This window comes from Cyprinodon tularosa, unplaced genomic scaffold, assembly GCF_016077235.1.
Source record: "Cyprinodon tularosa strain WSP-4 unplaced genomic scaffold, ASM1607723v1 ctg337, whole genome shotgun sequence".
NCBI classification, from domain to species: Eukaryota; Metazoa; Chordata; class Actinopteri; order Cyprinodontiformes; family Cyprinodontidae; genus Cyprinodon; species Cyprinodon tularosa.
Genome location: NW_024039049.1, coordinates 84,241 through 108,520, shown reverse-complemented (window position 1 = coordinate 108,520; position 24,280 = coordinate 84,241).

Here is a 24,280-nt window from a genome sequence, read left to right as displayed (position 1 = left end):
AGATTTCGGGGTCATCTAGTTTGAAGTACACTGGAAAAAACGATCTAGAAATAAGCTAAAATTTCTTAAATTAAGTGTATCTATCCTTAATTTGAGAAGGTAAATGATATAGTTTGCCAATGGAATGATTATTTTTACTCTTAAAATAAGATAATTAGTTAAAATGCACTTGAAATAAGAGAATGCAATAGTGTTTTCTTATTTTAAATGTAAATTGTCTTGTTCCATTGGCAAAATGTATATTTTACCTCCTCAATCAGAACAAATGCACTTATTCTAAGAAAAAAATGACTAGATTTCGTTTTTTTCCAGTGTTTAACATCCGACTCAAAGCTTCTGTAACCACTAGTAGAATTTCTTTCAGGTTTGTTATCATCAAACTCTGACCAGATAATGAGAAGCATCCCTCTCAGGTCTAAGCACCTAAAACATCATACATACTGGGAAAGAAGGAAGGCACAGAGACAATTAATTTAGTTACTCGCGAGGAGAGTAGGAAGAGACTGCAGAGTTTACAAATCTCCACCCCACTCTGCAGTCTTCAGCTTTCTCCTTGCTATTTATTGAAGAAAAGGGGATGTCCCTAATTACACCAGCTGAGGTTTAACTAAAGGGAAAGGGGAAACAAAAGGATCTTACTTTAAACCTCAGCACCAGTGGCGGCCGGCCCATAGGGGGCGCTGGGGCACCGCCCTCCCTGATAAGAAGAGAGAAACGTAAAATATATTTTTAGAAATTAACTCATAAATGTCAGTTTTACTCTCTAGACTGTGTACCTATAAGCAAAACAAATTATATAAACTACATTTCCCTATCTACTGTCATTCATTTGTGGATTTCCACAGACAGACTCCTACCGTCTCTGTTCTGGGGGCGCTGATCAGACTGACCCACATTTGCAGAGAATCTGTCAATCATGTACTATTGCTAGGTGAATTTAATGGCCAATCAGCGTCTCGGAACTTTATGGTCTTGGGGCGCTGAAAATACTGCGCTTTAACAGGCTTCTGCACCCAAGCGCAGGTGCAGACAATTAGAGGGAAGATGGCGAATGTAACGACCGAGATGCAGCTTCCACCAAATTCGGTGAGATCCTTATTTATCTACCCGTTTGCCAGAAGAACATCCCTGTTGTAGGATATGAACATTTCCTGTCATGGTTATTGTGACTGTGACGAATCCACCTCGTCGCTTAAAACAACCTCTCTAACTTTGCGCGCCACACACACATTCCTGTTATACTGTGTTTGTGAGGACCAATACACTCGCGCTGAGCCCAGTAGCTCCATGAACTTAAAACACACAAGCTGTTCCTGGTTACCTGCTGGCAGTATTGAGGGTGCACACTTAATATTTCAGTGGGGTTAGCCGTGTGTGTGTGTGTGTGTGTGTGTGTGTGTGTGTGTGTGTGTGTGTGTGTGTGTGTGTGTGTGTGTGTGTGTGTGTGTGTGTGTGTGGGGGGGGGGGGGGGGGGTGGGGGTGTGTACGTGTTTATGCTATGGGGACTTGTCATCTTCAGTCTGGCTGCGTCTTTGCTGGGTTCAAACCCAGTTTGGTGTAATTGAATAAGTCAATGAATCTGTGTAAAAGAATTAAGTTGTAAAAATTATTTGTTTTTGTACATCAATTGTTTGTGGAGGTAATATATGGACAAAACTGATTAATGAGAAGAAATCAGAAATAAGAGAGCCTGAGGGGAGGGGCTTAAACTATTTAATGAGGGCTGTGGGAAGAAAAGCGGCAATTTTTGTTTTCTGTTTCTTTGTTACATTGCTGGTAACTGGAGGGAGGCTTAGGCCCAGAGTATCTTGTATGTTTAGTTTCTTTTGCACCCTGTTTTGAGTTTTTGAGCTCAATAAATCACCAACACCGGTAACTGAGACTGGATTCTTGGAGGCCAAAGAACCCCGTCACAGTGACCCAAATCATCACTGTTACTGTTATTATATAGTAAATTAAATCATTACTGTTAAATTGTATGTATTGTCCAATTGTTTATTTGAATTCTTATTCCGGATTAGTTGGAGACATTAGTTGGAGATTAGTTGTGGTTCTTTTACAATTGAATTGTTTAGAAGAAACATGTGTTAGAGGATGTTCAGGTTTCCTTCACAACCCGTCCGTTGCATGATCTTTATCTGGAACAATCTTAAGCAAGAGTTAATAAAAGATGAATCACACATTATACATCATAATAGTTCATTAGAACACAACCCATGAAACACAAAGAAAGTAAGAGTATAAATAAAATATTTCTAACAATCCCACAGCATGATCCTGCCACCATCATGGTATTTTCAGGGTAAACTGTTGGGATCTGGAGGTCTGTCCACTTTTCTCCACCAGAGGGCGTTCTAGGTCTCCTGGAGTTGGAGCTGACTTCACCACCTGCGGCTCGTTTGCTCATCAGGAGACCAGAATTTAAGGAGGCGGAGAGCTACACTCCAGCGCCAGAGTGTTTGCCAGTTATGGTTAGCAAGCCTGAGCCAACCTGCCTGTCTGAATCTCTGACTCCCAGAAAGCCTGAACCTGAACATGATCTGTTTTGTCCTCTCTGCTTCCCAGGTTTAACCTGCCTGAAACCTGAAACCTTGAAGAGTTTCTCTGTTGGAAATCTGTCAGTCTGATCTCTGAAGAACCCTGGAGAATCAAACCTGTCAAAGACCTGCCTGCCCGCTCTCTGAAGAATCTGAAAGGGAAACTCAAACCTGTTGCCTGCAAACTCTCAAACCAAGCTCTGCTTCTGCCAAGCCCTCAGCCTGCCGACAGCCTCTGGACCCTCCTGGTTCCCCGTCTCTGCCGCTCTGCTCAAACTCCAGATCAGGTATAGACCTGCACTCTCTCACCCTGCAAATTACCTGGACTTCAGCTAACCACTCTGTCCCCCTCTGCAGTGAACCCAGTCGAGACCAATCCTGGATCTGATTACCCCTTGGATCTGTTCTTTATTCTACTGTGTTGTTTCAATAAACCTTTGAACTTTTTCTCCTGTGTCCGTGTGTTCTGCATGTGGGTTAGAAACCTTAAACCAAGCATGACATAAACTTAACATCACACATAAGAATCGACATGATGGCTGGAGTGGTGAGATTCGTCTTCGGCCCACATATATGTCTGAAATCTTTGATTCTAACGTGAAAAAATGCCTCAAAGTTAATGAGGTATAAAAGAAGGTGCTTGAGAAGAAGGTTCAGTTTTAGGGTAACTAGCAGACTGTGATACACCTTAAACGACATACATGCATGATTTATGCCCCGCTTTAAAGCGTAAGAAGGACTGATAGAAGCTTAAGCCTTTCAACTTGTTTGTTTTCCTTTTAAATACCTGCATTAGGTTGACAAACTGCGAACACGACCAAACTTGAAGCTGGAACAAGACGAAGCACTTCTCTTTTCAACGTTGCTCCTTTAAATGTTAACTTCAAGTGACTCATCTCACAGTTCATTAGTTAGGAAAACGCTCCGATTGTTCTTTTCCCACCGCAGTGACCTCCTCCAAAGAGCTAAATCTATGTCAGCATGTTTGAAGAGGATAATAAACATTTTACCCTCCAACCTCTCAGATCCTGTCACTCTTTTCTTCCCTCGTAGAGAAATGAAGCAAACACAGTTTTTTTTTTTGGAAGTTTCTCGGTGCGGAGAGCATGGAGGGGTCCTCCGGGACTCGCTCCCTGGGCCCCATCGGGGCACCAAGCTGCAGTTTGGTTCAACATGCTGTGTGAGTCACGCACCAGAAACATGCAGGTCCGATCTGACACACGGATGATGAGGTCAGGAGATTAAGTGCAGAAGACAGAAGCTGAAAGATGGCATTATGAGCCGTATTATGAGCCTAGATCTACGTCTGGTCGCCTCCAACAAAGAAATGTTAGAGTGAAGGAGGAGACAATTCTTTGATGCCTTTTAGATTAGAGGATAGATACCTTTTTTTATTTGTTTTTAAAACTCTGCGAATAAAGAAAATCATCAACCAGTAAATGTCCGGAGACATTTTTAATTATTATCCGCTTAAACAGAATTAAACACTGAAATAAAACATCTGTGTTTATGAATCCATGTTATACATTGAGCACGCCATTTCACTTTTCTTTCACCAGTTCACCGCAGTTCTTCCAGCAGTCCACACTTTCTCTGCTCTCTTTTTCTCATGGTCTTCTCCTTCTTTCCCATCGCCCTGCTTGCCACAGGTTTGCCTGCTGTGTCTAAAAGTAGCAGCAGCAGCAACCCAGACTGACACCTCATTGGCTCATTTGGATCACGTGCAGCCTGGAGCCGGACGCTCCCCAGGGCTTTACCGTATTAACAGGAGAAGAGGGGCAAGTGAAATTAGACACTTGCGCCGCATTAGACACCTTACGTCAGACAACATGCGGTAATTATAAATGTTTTAAATCAGGTTGCTTTAAAGGTTTTATTTGTAGTTTTTAAAATTTCGTTAAATTGGTGCAATATCCTAGCGTCAGACCAAAGTGGTTTATTTCAAAAGATCGGAGTTTAAAGGAATAGTACACCCAAAACATGATTAGCCTTCATTTTCTACTCACCCCCATGCTGAACAACACTCTGGAGTACTTTTTTGATATCTCAAATGCATCTGGAGATCTGGGAGGCTTCTTGCTGTCTGCTGACATTCAAATAATGGAGGTCTATGGCGCCCGAGGCAGAAAGGTCCATAAAAGTCCACAAAAAACGTGTCAATATTCCTCCATACTGCTCGTCCAATGTATTCCAAGTGTCCTGAGTGGGTAGCGTCCAGAATTTACTCGAAACGAAGTCATTTAGAATGTTTTTAGAGCATAAACGGTAGTGTATAGGATTTCCTGAAAGCGCATGCACGAGTCTACGGAAACCGCGGCAGACCAAACCAGATGAAAGTGCGCATTCAGCTCGGCAAAGAACTCATGCTCTTCCTCAACACTGAAGTCCTCAGACATTTTTCTTTCGTTGTTTCTTTCTTTGCACAGGTAAACAGCACATTTCTTCTTCTACGCTTGCATTATTGGCAGAGCAGACGCTGAATGCGCACTTTCATCTGGTTTGGTCTGCCGGCTTCCGTAGCGTTGTGAACGCGCAGGTGCGCGCTTTCAGGAAATCCTATTGTTGGGAGCTGGAGAAATCCCATCTTTCTCCAGCAGAGTCCGCCGTGGATCCTCTGAGGGAGCTCCCTGCACAGCTGCAGCTCGTCAGGATCATCAGAGGATCCACTACTTAAGCTGTCTTCAGACCTCGCCTCAACGCCGCAGTGTTGTTCCAGTTGGTCAGCGCTAAAGCCTAGATCCTCTGAGTATCTCCATGACTTTGAATCCAGTCTGGATTCTAACTATTATCTCTGTCTTCCAGGAAACCTGTGCCTCCTCTGAGAAAGCTCTGGAAGAGCTAACCTGCCGAGCCAACCTTCTGAGCCAAACCCTGAAGATCCCTCTGAGAAAACCTCAAGCAGCTCAGGACTGAGCTGGGACTTCCAAGCCAAGGTCTGTTCTAACAAGACGTGAGACGCTGAAGCAGCTAACGGACTCTGCTGATGAACCCTTCTCCAGATCCAACAGTGACTCTCCCAAAGTTAACCTCAAGAACCCTCAAGGTACAATCAGTGAACTTCTGGAAGTAAATCCCTGCCAGCAAACCGCTAACTGTGCTGTCTCTCACGCAGACTCCGGTGAACCAGTATCCAGGCCCCGAATCAGAATCAGTACATTCTGTGTGTTTGTGCTTTAATAAACTGTTGAACTCTTCATCCTTGTGTCCGTCAGTGGTGTTCTGCATAACTGGGTCGCCTTCAGTGAACCCATCATGACAGAACACTGCGGCCAAACTCAAGGCCCAGCAGACCACTACATCCGTCGACTAGAGGAACAGGCTGCCCAAATCCATGGACACGGCCTGGCTCTACGTGAGTTAAACACCCACATTGAAAGACAGAATCAAGCTATTCAAAGCTATGCTAACTACGTGAACAGCGCTAATGCTGCGCCAGTACAGCAACTATTTCCGGGTCCAGTCCCTCCTCCGAGGTCACCAGCTGTGACGTCATCAGAGTTCCGTCCTAGTCTCCCAGAAAGATTTTCTGGTAACATGAAAGATTGCAAAGGATTTTTATTTCAATGTCGTTTGATTTTTATGAACTCCCCTGGCTGTTTTTCCACGGATCACAAGAAGATAACTTTCATTCTCTCTCAGTTAACAGGAAGAGCCTTGGAATGGGCTCAGGCAAGATTTGCCGCTGACGATACTTTAAATTGCTACTACTCTGATTTCATTTCTGAATTTACCCAGGTCTTCAACCAGGAAACTGACCAAACTATTGATTCTAGAGCTCTTTTCAACCTTAAACAGGGAAACTCTTCAGTGGCTGAATTTTCTATTAACTTCCGGGTTAAAGCGGCAGCTTCCGGATGGAACCAAAGCGCCTTGAAAGGAGCCTTTTTCATGGCATTAAACGAGCACATTAAAGATGAACTCGCAACCCTCGCCGAACCTGCTACCCTTGAAGATTTAATTCGCCTCTCCATCAGATTAGATAATAAAATTCGAGCCAGAAACAGTTCTAAGAAGCAGGGTACAAATTCTGCCTCTCATAACGTGACTGTTTGTTCTCCCTCTATAGAGCAGTTGCCCATTCAGAGGTCTAAGCCCCAGTCTCTAACGTTGCCTGTTCAGGCCTCACATTCGGGCGAAAGGGATGTTGAACCCATGCAGGTGGGACACACCAGGCTCACTCCAGAGGAGAGACAAAGGCGTTTTCTAAGCAAACTATGTATCTACTGTGGTGAGAGTGGACACTTCATCGCTTCCTGCCCGGCAAAATCAAAAGCCGGGGCCCGCCAGAGGATCTGAGGAGTCTGGCGGGCCAAGTAAACACAAAGAAATCTCCTCGACTGTTACTGCCTGCCACGCTTTTCTGTGCTAATCAAAGCCTCTCTTTTTCTGCTTTCATCGACTCAGGCTGTGAACGTAACCTAATCGACTCTAACCTCGTCCAGCAACTCCTGATTAAAACCATTCCCCTTTCTCAGCCTCTCAGTGTATCCGCCATAGACGGAAAAAGACTCCATTGAGTTACCCACCAAACTCAGCCCCTCGAGCTACTTCTGTCAGGTAACCACCGAGAGACAATAACATTTTTCGTTTTTCCCTCTGCATGTTCCCCGCTGGTGCTCGAGTTTGAATGGTTGGAGAAGCATAATCCTCACATAAACTGGACTGAACGTCATCTGGAATCATGGTCCACTTCATGCCACGAAACATGCCTTCGTTCTGCTGCCCCCGTGGTGGGGTCTCCTAGAGGTGGGGGGGAGATGGACTCTCCTGACCTTTTTTCAGTTTCCCCTTAGTACCATGACTTAGCCCCTGTCTTCAGTAAGGTCAGTGCGACGTCCCTACCTCCACACAGACCATACGATTGCGCCATTGAACTTTTACCTGGTGCTCCTCTTCCTAGCAGCAGATTGTATAACATTTCCAAGCCCGAAAGAGAAACGATGGGAAAATACATCAATGAATCATTAGCTGCTGGAATAATTCGCCCATCATCCTCTCCATTGGGCGCCGGGTTCTTCTTCGTGGGTAAGAAGGATGGTTCCCTGAGACCTTGTATTGACTATCGAGGTTTGAACCAGATTACAATTAAAAACAAATACCCACTGCCTCTTCTCGCCTCTGCTTTTGAACCTGTACAGGGAGCAACAGTGTTTTCTAAGTTGGATTTAAGAAACGCTTATCATCTCCTTAGGATCCGTGAAGGCGATGAATGGAAAACTGCCTTCAAAACACCCTTGGGCCAATTCGAATACCTTGTAATGCCCTTTGGTCTAACTAACGCCCCAGCCTGCTTCCAGGCCCTAGTAAATGATGTTCTCAGAGACTTTCTCAACGTGTTTGTTTTCGTGTACATTGATGACATTCTCATTTACTCCAAGGACCTCGATGAACACAAGAAACATGTCCGTCTTGTCTTACAGAGACTACTGGATAATAAGCTGTTCGTGAAAGCCGAGAAGTGCGAATTTCATCAATCTTCAGTCACCTTTTTGGGGTTTGTGCTCGAGGGCGGCCAGGTAAAACCTTCAGAGGACAAGATCAAAGCAGTCTTAGACTGGCCAGTTCCAGAGAACCGCAAACAATTACAGAGGTTTCTAGGGTTCGCTAACTTCTATCGTCCGTTTATTAGAAACTACAGCCAGACCGCCCTTCCATTAACCTCCCTTACTTCTGTTAAACGCACTTTTCAGTGGACTCCCGAGGCTCAAGCAGCATTTGAGAAACTAAAATCCTTGTTTTCCAGAGCTCCTGTCCTCATGCAACCTGATCCTGCTAAACAGTTTATCCTAGAGGTGGACGCTTCAGATTCTGGTGTTGGAGCTGTCCTGTCCCAGAGGCTCGATTCAGACCAAAAGATACACCCTTGTGCTTTCTTCTCCCGTAGACTTTCTTCCGCTGAACAAAATTATGATGTGGGTGACCGAGAGCTCCTGGCTATCAAACTGGCGTTGGAGGAATGGAGGCACTGGCTGGAGGGAGCTGAGCACCCGGTTCTTGTATGGACAGACCACAAGAACCTGGCTTACATCCAGTCCACCAAACAGGCTAATCCTCGCCAATCCAGGTGGTCAATCTTCTTTTCTCGGTTCAACCTAATTATCTCCTACAGACCCGGATCCAAGAACGTGAAGCCCGATTCTCTCTCTCGTCTCTACTCCGTCGATCATCCCGAGACACCTGAACCTGTCCATCCAGCTTCATGTACTGTGGGAGTGGTCAACTGGGAGATAACTGACCTCATCAACTCAGCCCTGGCCACTGAACCCGATCCAGGTAACGGTCCATCTAACCGTACATATGTTCCATCTTCTGTCAGGTCCCGTCTTATCCAGTGGATGCATGCCGCCAAATTCTCTGCTCATCCTGGAGTCAGTAGAACAGTAGCTCTCATCTCCAGACGCTTCTGGTGGCCCTCTCTCCACAAGGACGTAAAGGAGTATGTGTTGGCTTGCCCCACATGTGCCCGTAACAAAGCCTCACACCAACCTCCTTCTGGCCTGCTTCAACCACTTCCTGTTCCCTCGCGTCCCTGGTCCCATATCGCCATTGATTTTGTCACCGGTCTTCCTGTCTCTCGAGGTATGTCCACTATACTCACCATTGTTGACCGCTTCTCGAAGTCCTGCCACCTTGTTCCCCTCAGAAAGCTTCCCACGGCCTTCCAGACAGCTCAGCTCCTCATTAAACATGTTTTCCGGCTTCACGGCATCCCCCAAGAGATCCTCTCGGACAGAGGTCCTCAATTCATCTCCCAGGTATGGAAGGCATTCTGCTCTGCACTCGGCTGCAAACCCTCTCTCACCTCAGGTTACCACCCCCAATCGAATGGTCAGACCGAGCGCATGAACCAACAGTTGGAATCCACCCTTCGCTGCCTCACATCGAACAACCCCGTGGATTGGAGCCAATTTCTCCCATGGATTGAATATGCCCATAACTCCCTCAGATCTGCATCCACTGGACAATCCCCATTCCAGGTCAGTCTCGGGTATCAACCACCTCTTTTTCCCGCAGATGAGAGAGAGATATCGGTGCTGTCCGTCAATCAACACATCCGCCGGGAGACCATCGCCACACTCAACCAGTCATCAGTGTCTGTTAAACGCTTCGCTGACGCCAGGAGACCTCCCGCCCCCGAGACATCCCCCTCAAGGGGATGTCTCGAAAACTCTCCCCAAGATTCATCGGACCATATAGGATCACTCGAGTCATCAACTCCTAAGCTGTTCGTCTCCAACTACCTCAGTCCCTCCGAATCCACCCTACATTCCACTTGTCCCAGATCAAGCCTGTTTCTTCGAGCCCTTTGTGCCCACCGTCCGACTCCCCACCACCCGCCCTGGAGGTCGATGGCCATCCGGCCTTCACAGTGCTCCGCATCGTGGACTCCCGTCGACGAGGTCGCGGATGGCAGTACCTCGTCGACTGGGAGGGCTACGGACCGGAGGATCGCCAGTGGGTCCCAGGCTCGTACATCCTCGATCCTGCACTCATCGAGGAGTACGAGCGTTCCCGCCCATCTACCTCTTCCGGACCGCCAAGGGGCGGTCGTTGAGGGGGGGGTACTGTTGGGAGCTGGAGAAATCCCATCTTTCTCCAGCAGAGTCCGCCGTGGATCCTCTGAGGGAGCTCCCTGCACAGCTGCAGCTCATCAAGATCATCAGAGGATCCACTACTTAAGCTGTCTTCAGACCTCGCCTCAACGCCGCAGTGTTGTTCCAGTTGGTCAGCGCTAAAGCCTAGATCCTCTGAGTATCTCCATGACTTTGAATCCAGTCTGGATTCTAACTATTATCTCTGTCTTCCAGGAAACCTGTGCCTCCTCTGAGAAAGCTCTGGAAGAGCTAACCTGCCGAGCCAACCTTCTGAGCCAAACCCTGAAGATCCCTCTGAGAAAACCTCAAGCAGCTCAGGACTGAGCTGGGACTTCCAAGCCAAGGTCTGTTCTAACAAGACGTGAGACGCTGAAGCAGCTAACAGACTCTGCTGATGAACCCTTCTCGAGATCCAACAGTGACTCTCCCAAAGTTAACCTCAAGAACCCTCAAGGTACAATCAGTGAACTTCTGGAAATAAATCCCTGCCAGCAAACCGCTAACTGTGCTGTCTCTCACGCAGACTCCGGTGAACCAGTATCCAGGCCCCGAATCAGAATCAGTACATTCTGTGTGTTTGTGCTTTAATAAACTGTTGAACTGTTCATCCTTGTGTCCGTCAGTGGTGTTCTGCATAACTGGGTCGCCTTCAGTGAACCCATCATGACACCTATTCACTACTGTTTATGCTCTAAAAACATTCTAAATGACTTCGTTTCCAGTAAATTATGGACGCTACCCACTCAGGACACTTGGAATACATTGGACGAGCAGTATGGAGGAATATTGACACGTTTTTTGTGGACTTTTATGGACCTTTCTGCCTCGGGCGCCATAGACCTCCATTATTTGAATGTCAGCAGACAGCAAGAAGCCTCCCAGATCTCCAGATGCATTTGAGATATCAAGAAAGTACTCCAGAGTGTTGTTCAGCATGGGGGTGAGTAGAAAATGAAGGCTAATCATGTTTTGGGTGTACTATTCCTTTAATTTGTATTTAATAAAAGCACCACTAGATGGCAGTATATCTTACACACTGGGGCTTTAATAATAGAAGCATGATGGTAAAAATCACAAACTTTTCTGTGCTGCAGAGACACATGATTTCTATCTGACGGCTGGTGTGGCTACGCTTGGGGTCAAACCCAATTGAGAAGACAATCCAACGAAAAAACAAGATCCGTAAAGTTAGGCGCACTTTGATGGATGCATGTGGAATATATTTTACCCATAATGATTCCCTTCAGTATATTATGTTCGAATGAGAGAAAACATCTTCCCTGTGGATCAGCTGGATTGAGTTCCTCTGCAGGAATCCTGGACCTGAAGCAACATCTGGTTATTTTACTGTGCGTGATGTGTGCTTGTGACCTTTATAAAGCTTGAAACAGTCAGCATATGCAAACACAGCCTGTCTCCTACGTCACAATTGTTCACAATACATGATGGAATTTTGCTTCATTTGTTGGGGAATATTTTTATTCTTCCAATTTGGAAAAAGACTCTTGCTTTCACTGTGAAGCCGCCCTTCTAGGCTCTTCTTCAGGAAGTACTGTGTTGATTTTCCATGACAGAGGAGCTGAAACACTAAAACAACAGGCTTCAGGTTCAGACAGAGAGGCACGAATGTCGTCGGTCGGCTTTAAAGGAGGGGAAGCCCTTTTTTGAAGCCCGGATTTTGGCAGTGATTAAGTTCACGATCGAGGAAAGTAGTTCTCCGCAGCAATTTGTCCACCTGCATGTTTGAACAGACGGGTTGGTAACAATTACTGGTCCAGGAAAGCAAACATTACAGAGTCATTACAGTAATGATAGTAATTCAGGCCAGGGTAGAAGTTAGCCTCTGCAGGCTTTCTCTCACTCTTTCTCCTCTCTGTCCCACCTGAAGCCCAGACGCCACTCACCTCTTTTTTCAACGTTTTTTTATTTCTTGCTTTTTTATTTTGAAATCATAAAACAAATCACAGGCTTTTTAAATCATATAGTTTGCAGGTGAACTTCTCCACATGTTCTCACACTGCGACCACAAACCTCAGTGGGTTTAATTGGGATGTTATTGGACAGACTGACACACGGCGCCGCATCTACTGATCTCTATTTATTCACTGGATTGCTGATCGCCCGTCGGTAGTACAGGGTCGAAGTGAAGCCACCGGCAGCCATATTGGTACTCCCGGTCATAATGTAAACAATCGGTGCTCTACAGCATCGAACAACGATGATGTTCTGCTTTTCAGGGGGACTTAAGGCTTTAAGATAAAGATAAATTCATCACTTTGACACAGACTGGCTGCTTCATAGCATCAGTAGATTAACTTTAACTTAGAATAAATAAAAATCGGCCCATCACATTCCATAGTCATTATAAACTCAATGAAGACTATAAATCATGTAACATATTATACAAAATTAATGTGTTAATGGAGCAGAATAATACAGATGAGCCAAAAGTGCTAAATTGATGATGTAAATGTAATATACATGTATTGATTTCATTGGTATGTTAATTACAACATATAAGTTTAAGATTTTACTACTGAATTACAAGTACATGTCTGTTAATGTTGTAGTATTTTTCTATTTGCAGAGTGTGCATGAATGATGCCGTATACGTTTATACTCTGTCTGTGCATTAGCCTTTAAAGGCACACTATGCAACATTTTTCAGTTAATTAATGTGTTCCATAACGTTTTGGATGATTAAATGAGTCATTTCAGGTCGAACAAAGGTTTTCTCGGCCGCCCTGGTGGTCTGTGGGGGAAATACCGCACTTGCAATTGCAGGAGCCCTCGGCCCGCACCCACAGGCTCAGAAGTCTCGCGAGAGTCGGTCTTGCTTTACGGCGAGAACTGCTACACGCCCCCAGTTAAAAGCATTCTCGTTGCTAGCACAGTGGCGATCTTTGTGCAGTTATGCTATGTTCACACCGGACGCAGCAAGAGCAGCAAAATCGCGTCTGCTGCTTCATTTTTGCTGCTTGTACCAGTTAGTTCTGACTAACGGTGCAAAAGTGTGTCTGACGCGCGTTGGGCGGAGCTTCACTATCCTTTCTCTGCCTTGCAGCTATATTTGCTGTGATCAGTGGGAATAAAGTAGTTTTAATATGTTTTTAAGTGAGAAAATACACCTGAAAACGTAATCAGTGCAGTCAGTTCATTCAGATTATCATCCTGCCTTCAATATTATTTCTGTCGGAGCCGCTCAGACCCCCACATACCAGCGGTGCGCCGACAGTAGGGATCCCTTCATCAGCAGCCTCTGGCTGGGTCGCCTCCTCGCGGTTCACCGCGGCGGCTGGTAGGTGTTTTTCATCTAAATAATCCGATCTGCAGGCAGCAGGATAATAAAAGCCAACATATTCTGCCGGCAGATTTCTGCATTTTAAGTTAATTTAGGCGTCAATAAACTGTTTAAGAGGAGTGATCATAGCGCTCTGATCATCAGCGCTGTGTCTCTCTCCCTGCGTCAGATGCTTAAACGCGCCCGACGCGCTGCTTCAGACGCGCTGCTTCAGCTGCTCAAAACGCGCCGCGGGACCTTTTGCTGCGCCTTGACGCGCGTCAACCATTGACTTTGCATGTAAACTAGCTGCTTCTATCGCGCCAGCTGTGGTGTGAACGCAGCATTAGTCATTCGTTGCGTTCACCTGTCTGCTAAGCTCAAAACAACCGCGCCTGGCTTGACGGAGAAACCAGGAGAACAGCTGAGCATATTTACGACAGTGCACTTTTACTTTCTCCCTCTGGGGGGAGCCTCGCTGGAAAATCAACACCGGTTGCATAGTGTACCTTTAAATCTGACAGGTTTACCATAGTGTCATGATCTGGCCTGTTTGCTCCCCATTAATTGGTTATTTCTCTCACCTGTCATTTTCCCTCCCTGCCTCAATTATCATTTATTCCTCTCACCTGTTTCCTTTGGTTTATATTCAGTTCAGCCTGAGCATTCAGTGCCAGATCATTATTTGTCTTTCTGTTAGCCTCTCTGTTATTTTGATTCTTTGGTTCATGTCCTGGATCCTAGCTGCCAGTGGAAAGAGGTTTTTGTGTTTGTCTCGTCTCCTGATCGTCCACTGTTCCTCCTCAGCTGAGTCCTCTGGGTTTTTGGCTCAATATGTGGGGAGATTCAGTTTTTTATCCCGTAAGCCTGGCTCCAGGGAGGAGACCAGTTTAAAGTCCCTGCTTCAAGTTCCGGTTCCACGTCCTGTCTCGGCTACCCTCTTCCACTGAGCCTGCCTGTCTGCACCTGAGCCTGCCTGCTCCTGTGCTTGACCACCTGGCCACACTTCTGGACTCTGAACCCTCCTGGGAGCCTGTGGATGCCTGGAAGTCTGGATCCTGCCACCTGTTTCTGTTCCTGCCTGATCTGGATCCTGCCTGTTCTGCCTGTTCTGGATTCCTGACCAGGATCGGCTTCCATCATGTCCTCTGGGACTGCAGCACTTGGGGACATTCTTGGTCTAGACTGTTAAACCAGGTAAGTGACCAACACATATAATCATCTTCTGTCAGATGATCGTTGTCACTTACCTGTGTTTCTCCCACTACAGAGTGTCTGAGATTGGGCGGTGCCCCGCCCCCCTCCTGCAGTGTCCGCGAGCCACAGCTCCACTTTAGTTTTTGTTTTATTCAATAAACGTTTTTAACTTTCCTACCGACTGTCTCTCCTTGAATACTGGGTCCATCTGTCCTCGTTCCATGACAGATAGAGCTAAATTAATGAACCATTCTAAAAACTCCACAGAGCTTCAGTTTTTACACTAGCAAAATCACATAAATTTGGTAAAATAACAGGAAACGTCAAGTTCATATTTTGCTTTTCTCTCTTATTTACAATAATAATCTGATAATTTGAAAAAAACAATTAAAAAAAGTATATATGCACACACTTACAGTGAAATTACGTGTGAAGAAACTTCCAAATGACATGTAGGCATTTTTACTGCGTATCTCCGTGGGAGTGGGGAGTAGCAACATGGCGGACGGTGGCTTCACTGTTTTTGGGCAATCAGCGATCCAGTGAATAAATAGTGATCAGTGGGCGCATCATTATGAAGTAGACTGTATCTGATGTATGAGGTGGGGTTTGTACTCAGGCTCCTAACTGACTGTTTTTCTCATTCTTCTTCATATAATCCAAGATGGCGGCATGAATGGTTTGATGTGTGTTTGTCGCGTATACCTATTCTCATTTATACTCATTTTGCTTGCTTTTATACTCATATATGGAGAAATTTTTTGGCAGATTCTATGCTTGAGTTCTTTGGCTTTTAGATAAGGAGAATTTTTTAGATTATGGACTACGTTGTTGCAGAAAAGCTCCATCTCCAGGCTCTTCCTGTTAGCCCTAGCAGTCCAGCTACCATTTTGAGACTCCAGGCTCTAAATAGCCCAGCTATCACCTCCTGGCTCTGCTTGGATATTGAGGCCCTCCGAGCCTCTATAGGACCTGGCAACCCAGCTTCCATCTTCTGGCTCTACTTGGATCGTGAGGCCCTGCTACCATCTCTAGGCTCCAGGCCCAAACAGCCTAGCTACCAACCTCCTTCTCTGGCTCAGCTCTAACCCTGCTACCATCTCTAGGCTTCAGGCCCTAGCAGGCCAGTTACTGTCTCTGGGTGCTGTTTGGATCCTGTGGCCTTGCTGGCCCTTCCAGATTTCACTTGGATCTTGGGGTTCTGCTGGCTTCTCCGGACCCTGGCAGCCCAGCTAACAACTCCAGGCTCTGCGTGGATCCTGAGGCCCTGTCAGCTCATTCGGGTTTTGCAAACATCCTCTGCTAACATGGCTTTTCTTTTAATGTTGCTTTGCTCATTGTTTGTGCAAAATCTAAGATCAAGTGATTTACACTCGGTGAGTACATCTTACAACATTTATGGCTCTTTGGATGTAGCCTATGGATTCAACTGTTCAGCCTTTGTGCATTCCCCTCAAATTCCGAAAGAGTTGGCAAAGGACTTAAATTTAGCCTGGTTTCTACCCAGAGATATTCATCAGCTTCAAAATCTCTTGATTTTAAATGACTATTTTGCATTTGATGACAGACATTTCTGGGACTTTCATTTTAAAAACTCTACAGATCTGTTGTATACTGATGGTAAACAGAGATGGTTAATATTCTTATTGCTGCTTTTGTCTGGCAACGTTCAGCCAAATCCAGGTCCTGAGTTGCAGTGTATTTCATTGCCATCTGATGTGAAATCCATGTCTGGTTTGAGTGTAATTCACCTAAATGTTCGCAGTTTGTTACCCAAAATGGATCTGCTTAGAATTTGGGTGAATTTAACAGATGCAGATATTGTTGTGCTGTCTGAAACCTGGCTGACAAAATCAATTACTGATTCGAACATCGGATTAAATGGTTATAATGTGTTTCGTACTGACAGATTAAGGAAGGGTGGTGGGGTTGCTATTTATGCTAAATCTAAATTTAATATGAAGTTAGTCCATTCAGAATCAGTTGGTAAGCAGCTGGAATTTTTGGCAGTGAGGGTGGAGTTGGCCAAGGGCCTTTATGTTACTGTTGTCGGGTGTTATAGGCCTCCTTCTGCCCTCAGTACTGCATTGCAGACACTTATTCAACTCTTATCCAGATTGGACTACTCTGAAATTATTTTAGCAGGTGACCTAAACTGGGACTGGCTAAAACCTTGCTCAGATGAATTTAAGTCATTTTGTGATTCTGTCAATTTTACACAATTAATCAACTCTCCCACTCGTTTAAATCTTAAGTGCCATGAGAAATCCACATTAATTGATTTAATTTTGACTAATGTCCCGCACAAATTTTCTGCTGTTGGTGTTTTTTGCAATGACCTAAGTGACCACTGCGTTATCACTGCTGTAAGGAATACTAAGTTGCCTAAAGGTAAACCTCGTGTAATATGTAAGAGAAATCTTAAAAATTTTAATGAACAGGGCTTTTGCCATGATTTGTTTAATTGTGATTGGAGTAGAATGGAGCTGATTCCCGATGTGGAGTCAGCCTGGATCTTTTTCCGGGATAGTTTTCTGCAAGTAATAAATAAACACGCCCCACTAAAGAGATTTAGAGTTAAGGGGCGGGATAATCCCTGGTTTTCCTCTGAGCTTGGAGATATTCTTCATGACCGCAATTTAGCTTGGGCCAAAGCAAGAAAAACGGGCTCTTCGTCTGATTGGCTTGCTTTTAGACGGCTAAGAAACAAATGTTCTTCTTCTATTAAGAAAGCAAAATCTGATTTTTATCTGTCAGTCACTACTAATAACTTAAATGACCCCAGAAAATTCTGGAAGGCTATAAAATTACTTTCTTCTAACAAAGATAGTATCAATGTTCCTTCTTCTATTATGAAAGAGTCTCTAGTAGTTTATGACAAGCTAGAGATACTGAATCATTTTAATGAGCATTTTATTCAGTCAGGTTCTTTGTTTGACACTGTTTGTCCTTATGCTGTGACACCCTGTGGAGATGTGCCAGTCACTACGGGTGTTTTTAATCTCGTTCCATTTTCAGTGGCTGACGTTCAAAAAGCCCTAAAAGGACTGGTTCCTGAAAAACCCCCAGGACCTGATCTTATAGAACCCTATTTCTTAAAAATAGCTGCTGATTGTGTAGCACAGCCTCTAACGTACCTTTTTAACCTTACTTTAAAGAGCAACACTATTCCTAAAATCTGGAAATCTGCATTTGTTTGTCCATTACTGAAAGGGGGTGACCCGTCAAATTTAAATAATTATAGACCAATTTCTAATTTGTCTGTTTTGGCCAAAATGCTTGAATCCCTGGTGAGTGATCAGATGAAAGACTTCTTGCACGCCCAGGACATTTTATCCCCAGTTCAGTCAGGTTTTAGAAAAAAACATAGTACCATCACAGCTGCAATGAAGGTGATAAATGATATCTCTGTTGCTCGTGACAAGAAGCAGCACTGTGCATCACTTTTTCTTGATTTGTCAAAAGCGTTTGACACGGTTGATCATGATGTTCTAAAGATTAGGCTTCTTAAATCAGGGTTTTCAAAGAAAACTGTCTCTTGGTTTTCAAACTATCTTAGTGACAGAACTCAGTGCATTAAGCATGATGGTGTTCAATCTGGTATTTTACCAATCTTTAAAGGGGTTCCACAAGGCTCTGTATTAGGCCCTCTTTTATTTACTATTTATATAAATGATCTTAATCGGCATGTGTCTGATGCAAATTTTCATTTTTATGCAGATGATACAGTTATTTACTGCTGTGCACCTTCTCTTAAACAAGCCATTGCACACTTACAGAATGCTTTTAATGTGGTCCAAAATACTTTGCTACAGTTGAAACTTGTGCTCAATGCAGAAAAAACTAAATGTATGCTTTTCACAGACCTTCGGAACAGGTCACTGAATGTTCCTTCAGTGGTTACTCTTGATGGTCGTGAAATACAGATAGTTTCAACTTATAAGTATCTTGGTATTGTCATTGATGACAACCTATCATTTAAGCCTCATGTTCACTGTCTAGTGAGAAAGTTGAGACTAAAATTGGGTTTTTACTTTCGAAATAAGCTGTGCTTTTCTTTTAATGTAAAAAAACGGTTGGTGGCATCCACTTTTTTAACTGTGCTGGACTATGGTGATATATTATATATGCATTCATCTGCTCAATGCCTGCAGATGATAGACGCAGCCTATCACGCATCATTGAGATTTATTACTAATTGTAAAGCTCGCACCCATCACTGTGAGCTGTATTCTCGTGTAGGGTGGTCTGCCTTGGCTACACGGAGGCTTTGTCATTGGTATATATTTATATATAAGGCTATTCTTGGTGCGCTTCCATCTTATTTATGTTCACTTCTTATGAAAAAAAGTACTGGTCATTACTCTCTCCGTTCTCAGGCTGTTGTCTTGTTTTCTGTCCCACGTGTCAGTACTGAGCTGGGTAAAAAGGCCTTTGCTTACTCTGCTCCCTTTACATGGAATTTGCTGCAAAATAACATGAAACTTAGTAAATTGGTTCCTTTGAATACTTTTAAGCTGAGAATTAGATGTTTTGAGTTAGACTCCCTCACATGTCAATGTTTTAATTGAAATTTTATTGTAAGTGCATATTTGGCTTTTATGTGTGTGTCTTTTATACATATGTAATGATGTGATGTAATTTTGATGCCTATCCTGGCCAGGTCTCCCTTGCAAAAGAGATTTTTAATCTCAATGGGTATTACCTGGTTAAATAAAGGATAAATAAAAAATAAAAATAAAAAAAAAATTCTTTGTAGAAATAGGCCGGTTAGATGGGGAGTATTAAACCTTTTACAGTCTCCAACATCTTCATCTTCACCAACCTTTCCCTATCTTCCCTTCATCTCTGAAGAAAACAGTGGACAATGAAACACGGCAGTGCAAGTATCATTATCATGATGCTTTTAAGAGGTCTGACCCACATACAGAAAACCACTCAGAGAACCAAGGGAAAGTTTAACAGGTTTGTTGATGAGAATAACAGGAAGTAGAATCTTCAACTCAGGGAGCTGATGAACCGGAACTAGAAGTGGAAGGGAAGTTCACAGAGGTTAGTTCAATGGCCGTAGGAAACTGAATTGAGTTCTTGAAAAATTGAGGAAGCGGAACTCACGTTGGAGGGGGTCTGAGTCTAATCCTTGAATCCAGAAATTGTGGGTTATCCAGAGGAAGGGTGGAAGGGAGGGTGGACAGGTTGGCAGAGTTGGACCCTGAGGATTAATTAGAGAGGACTGCCACTTAGAATTCCGACAGAACTTGAACAGGTCATGTGGAAGTTTTCCCCTGCTCAGTGTGAACACAAAAGATCCTTCCAGGGGGAGAAGGCCAAAACTTCCAGTCAGCGGGAAGGCTTCCTGCCAAAATGCAAAGACAAAAACACAGTTAATCTCAGACAAAACGTAGCTTAGGTTTGACTCAGCTAATCTCGGCTAGGCTAGAGGACCCAAAACTGGCAAACACTCTGGCGTCGAGGTAGTGGCAGTCAACGGCTCAAATACTCCCCAGTGATTAACGAACGAGCCGCAGGTGTGCAGGAGGGCCAACGAGGACAGGGTGCCACCTGTTGGTGGAGGGAGAGACAAGCACAAAATAAACCCACACAAACTGTAGTCCTAACAATCATGGCTGCACTTATTTTTATTTACATTTTACATCATATCTGAGCAGAGGGAGGAATGTCTACTATATTCATTCATTTCAGTTTATTTCTATAGCTCCAATTCACATCATGTCATCTCAGGTCACTTTACAGAAATTATTCAACCAGATCATCCAGTCAGATTGATTCAAAGTTTCCTATCCAAGGAAAACCAGCTGATTGCATCGACTCATTGACTCTTCAGCAATCCCTCACACTAAGCATGCTTGTAGCGACAGTGGAGAGGAAAAACTGCCTTTGAACAGGAAGGAACCTCCAGCAGAACCAGGCTCAGTGTGAGCGGCCATCTGCTGAGGCCCACTGGGGTTCAAGGAGACAGAAGCAGACATAGAAAAAGAGGCATAGATACAAAAGGAACATTGAATTCTGATCTATACAAGCTTTCTATGTTAGAAAAGGTAACAGTAAACTAGCTCCAAAGCTTCTGTCTAGGAAAACACAGTTAAGCAGTTGAGCTCTATGTCAGTTTTCCTGTCAAAAGGTGTGAAAGAGAGAACATCCAGTTAGCCACAGTGAAAAATAAAAGGTGTTGATGGCAGCAGCACAGCTGATATTTCTCTCCAGGATGGAGTCACAGCCAAACAGGAACAGACCAGATGAAGCTACTATGAGAAAAAGCAGAGAGAGCAGAACGTTAGAGATTGAACTAACAGATTCTGCAGAGTGGGAGAATAGAGATAGAATGAAGCAGAATGATGAAAAAGGGGTCCCTATGTCCTCCAGCAGTCTAAGCCTATAGCAGCAGAACTATAGAGATAGCTCAGGATAACCTGAGCCACTCTAACTAGAAGCTTTATCAAAAAGGAAAGTTTTAAGCCTAGCCTTAAAAGTAGACAGGGACAACCCCCTGTTTAGCTGCTGACATCAGCATCTTCCATTATAAATGATAGTGTTGGGCCTGTTTTTCAGCCTTGAGTCCGGTTTCTCTCCTAAATATAACTATGGGAACAACTTTTACTGTGACTAACTGGATGTGCTATTTTATCCCTTTTTACATGAATACCAGCCTAAAGCTAATCATCTTAACCGTTTTCTTTTCTGGACAGAGCCACCATTTTAACATTTCTCTTCATATTTTTATTCTTTTTTTTTCTTCACAGTATAAAAAACTGCTGCATAATATCTCAGTGCTATGCAGTATGGTTTAAAGTTGTACTGTGACAAATAATGCGATGGATTCCAAGTCATCGCTACTGAAGCCTCCATCCAGGCAACGTTTCAACAGCCTTATTTACGCGACAGAAAAACGAGCCCACGGAGCCAAGAGGGGTTTGATTTTCCAAGATGCTGAGTCGCCGCTCAGCGTCAGTTTCCATCCAGTCTGGAAAACATTTGCAAAGTTTTGTTATGAAAATGGGCGCAGATATGCTCCATCCTCACTCTGTGGGAAAGATGGCTCCGTTTTCCATCTGGGGCTCACTTAGTCGGCGTGGGAGGTTGTGTGAACATTTTCAGTGCAACACTGCAGATGATAAAATAGCTTATGAAAAAAAAAACCAAACAAATGACTGCAGTCACTGCTCTGGGTGGGCCTGCAAGCATATGACACATTAAGCCTGTGATGGATCCGTTTTCTATTTCTCAGCAGTTTTGTGTACAGTTGCAGTGAAATATAATCCCTTAAATATCACCTTTGATGTTTTATGTGTTTGCTTTTAGTCCAGTGACTTGAACAGTCTTCATATTAGCAAAGACATTTGGATCGAGAGGCTTATGTTTACAAGAACTTAAAATACCTTCATAGTTTCTTTTTTTTGTGTGTTTAGTTTCTTTAGTATTTCAAACACTTATTGGACCCGATAGCTGCTATAGGTGTAGAAAGCCTTAAAGCTCAGGAAAATAATTAAGTGGTAATGATTATGATATCTTGCAGGTGCAGGTGGAGCTTAAAGGAAGGAGTCTCCAGGTTTTATTTAGTTGTCTAGATCCACCTTTAGCTCCGGTTACAGCTGCAAGTCTTCTGTCTGATCAAGTCAAGTTCTTTACAACAACAGAAACAATCAAATAACCAATGAAGCAGCAAAACAAACACTTTCTTATCTAAATAAATAGTTCGCTCAGATTTTTAAAGAAAGGCTATTTCAGAGTTTAGTCAACCAGGCTAACCTATATGCGGCATAATTGTCATAAAACAGGACAGATTGACCAATATTCAAGGTGAGACAGTCGGTTGGAAGGTTCAAAGCGTTTATCAATATAAAAATATAAACAAACTGAAGCTAAAGTGGAGCTGCTAGGATCTGCAACTCTCGGATGCTGCAGGAGGGGGGGCGGCGCACAGTCCAGTCTATCTCCCTGGAAAGCGGCGCAATCCAGCAGCTGGACTGAAGGCAGACGCAGCAGGCGTCACTGAGAATGTCCCCGGTGCAGCAGTCCTAGAGGACTTGCAGGAAGTCGATCCTGGACAGGGATTCAGATCAGGCAGGATCCAGGCTTCCAGGCAGGTTCAGAGTCCAGAAGCGTGACCAAGCAGACACGCACAGGATCAGGCAGGATCAGGTGCAGACGGGCAGGCTCAGTGGAAGACAGTAGCAGAGACAGGACGTGGAACCAGAACTTGATGCAGGACCTTTAAACTGGTGGAGCCAGTTGGAGCCAGGCTTACTGGGATAAAAACTGAACCTCAGCGCATAAAGAGCCAAAAACCCAGAGGGTTCGGCAGGGGAGGAACAGTGGACCAGCAGGAGACGAGACAGACACAAAACCATCTTTCCACTGGCCGCCAGGATCCAGGACATGAACCGTGGAATAAACAGAACTGAACGGAAATCAACATCTAATGATCTGGCCATGATAGCTGGAACTGAGCCCAATATAAGAGAAACTGGCAGGTGGATGAGATGAGAGATAATTAGGAGCTGGAAGGAGTGAAGCAGGTGAAAGGCAGGAGTAATTAGGACCAGCTACCAAAGCAGATCATGACAGTAATTCAGTCTAACACGGCTTAGATTCTCCCATCTAAAACAGAACGGACCAATCGCAAAGCACAAGGCGGGAGTTTCAGTTTGCGCCAAAGTTACCCATAATGCAGTAGTGCTTTTCTGTAACCATAGGGTATGTTCAATTCCAGAGGCTGCGTCCGTTCGTGAAAAATGAATCATGGGAAACCGAAGGCTACGGAGGAAACAGCGGACCCGTCCTTCAAAACAGGCTAGAAGAAGGACGCATTTTTGGAGGATCTTCCAATCCGATCAGACCTCGATATGACGTAATCGTCCGACAAATCTGGCCCTCAGAGGACGCAGCCGCCGGATTTGAACTCTGCACTATTTTTCTACAACTTGCCTTTTGTATCTATGCTTCTTTTTCTATGTCTGCTTCTGTCTCCTTGTTTTCCTTACATAGAAAACGTTGAATCAATCTGACTGGATGATCTGGTGAACTGGAAAGGGCCTTGAGATGATGTGCGTTGAATTGGAGCTATAGAAATAAACTGAATAGATTTAAAGTGCAGCAGTGATCAAAGAAAAAAAACATGGTGCAAAAAAACTCTTTGATTTGGTCAGTTTGATGCAGAGTCTGTGACAGGATTTAGGGATTTTTTCGCTTTCAGCTGTAAATGTTGGATTTCTTTAACAGCTAGTTTTTAGATTTCTTTCGCTATTTTTATGTTTAGTTGTTGTTGTTTTTTTCTGGTGGCGCTAAAAACATTAAATGTCAAACTGAGTATTCTCTGATCCAAAGTTGGACCTTTCCTCTCCGCTGAGAAATCCCCCTCCTCTCCTCTCCTCCCACTGTTCTCCCTGAATCCCTCCCATGACTGATGTCATCATTTCTCACTAAAACCTTAACCAAACAATAAATATTCACCAGCTCAGTTGCTCTAAAAAAGCAGGGTTTGTTTGCACAACAGCACTTGCCAGAACACGCATAGAGGTTTTTGCTGGGTGTGATAATATCGGCGGTTTGTATTATCAAACACCAGATTGGGAAAGCAGAAGCTCCACAGAACTTTAAAGAACAAGCTTTTCCTTTAATCGGTTCACCCAGGATTTTATTTTGTGTTTAGT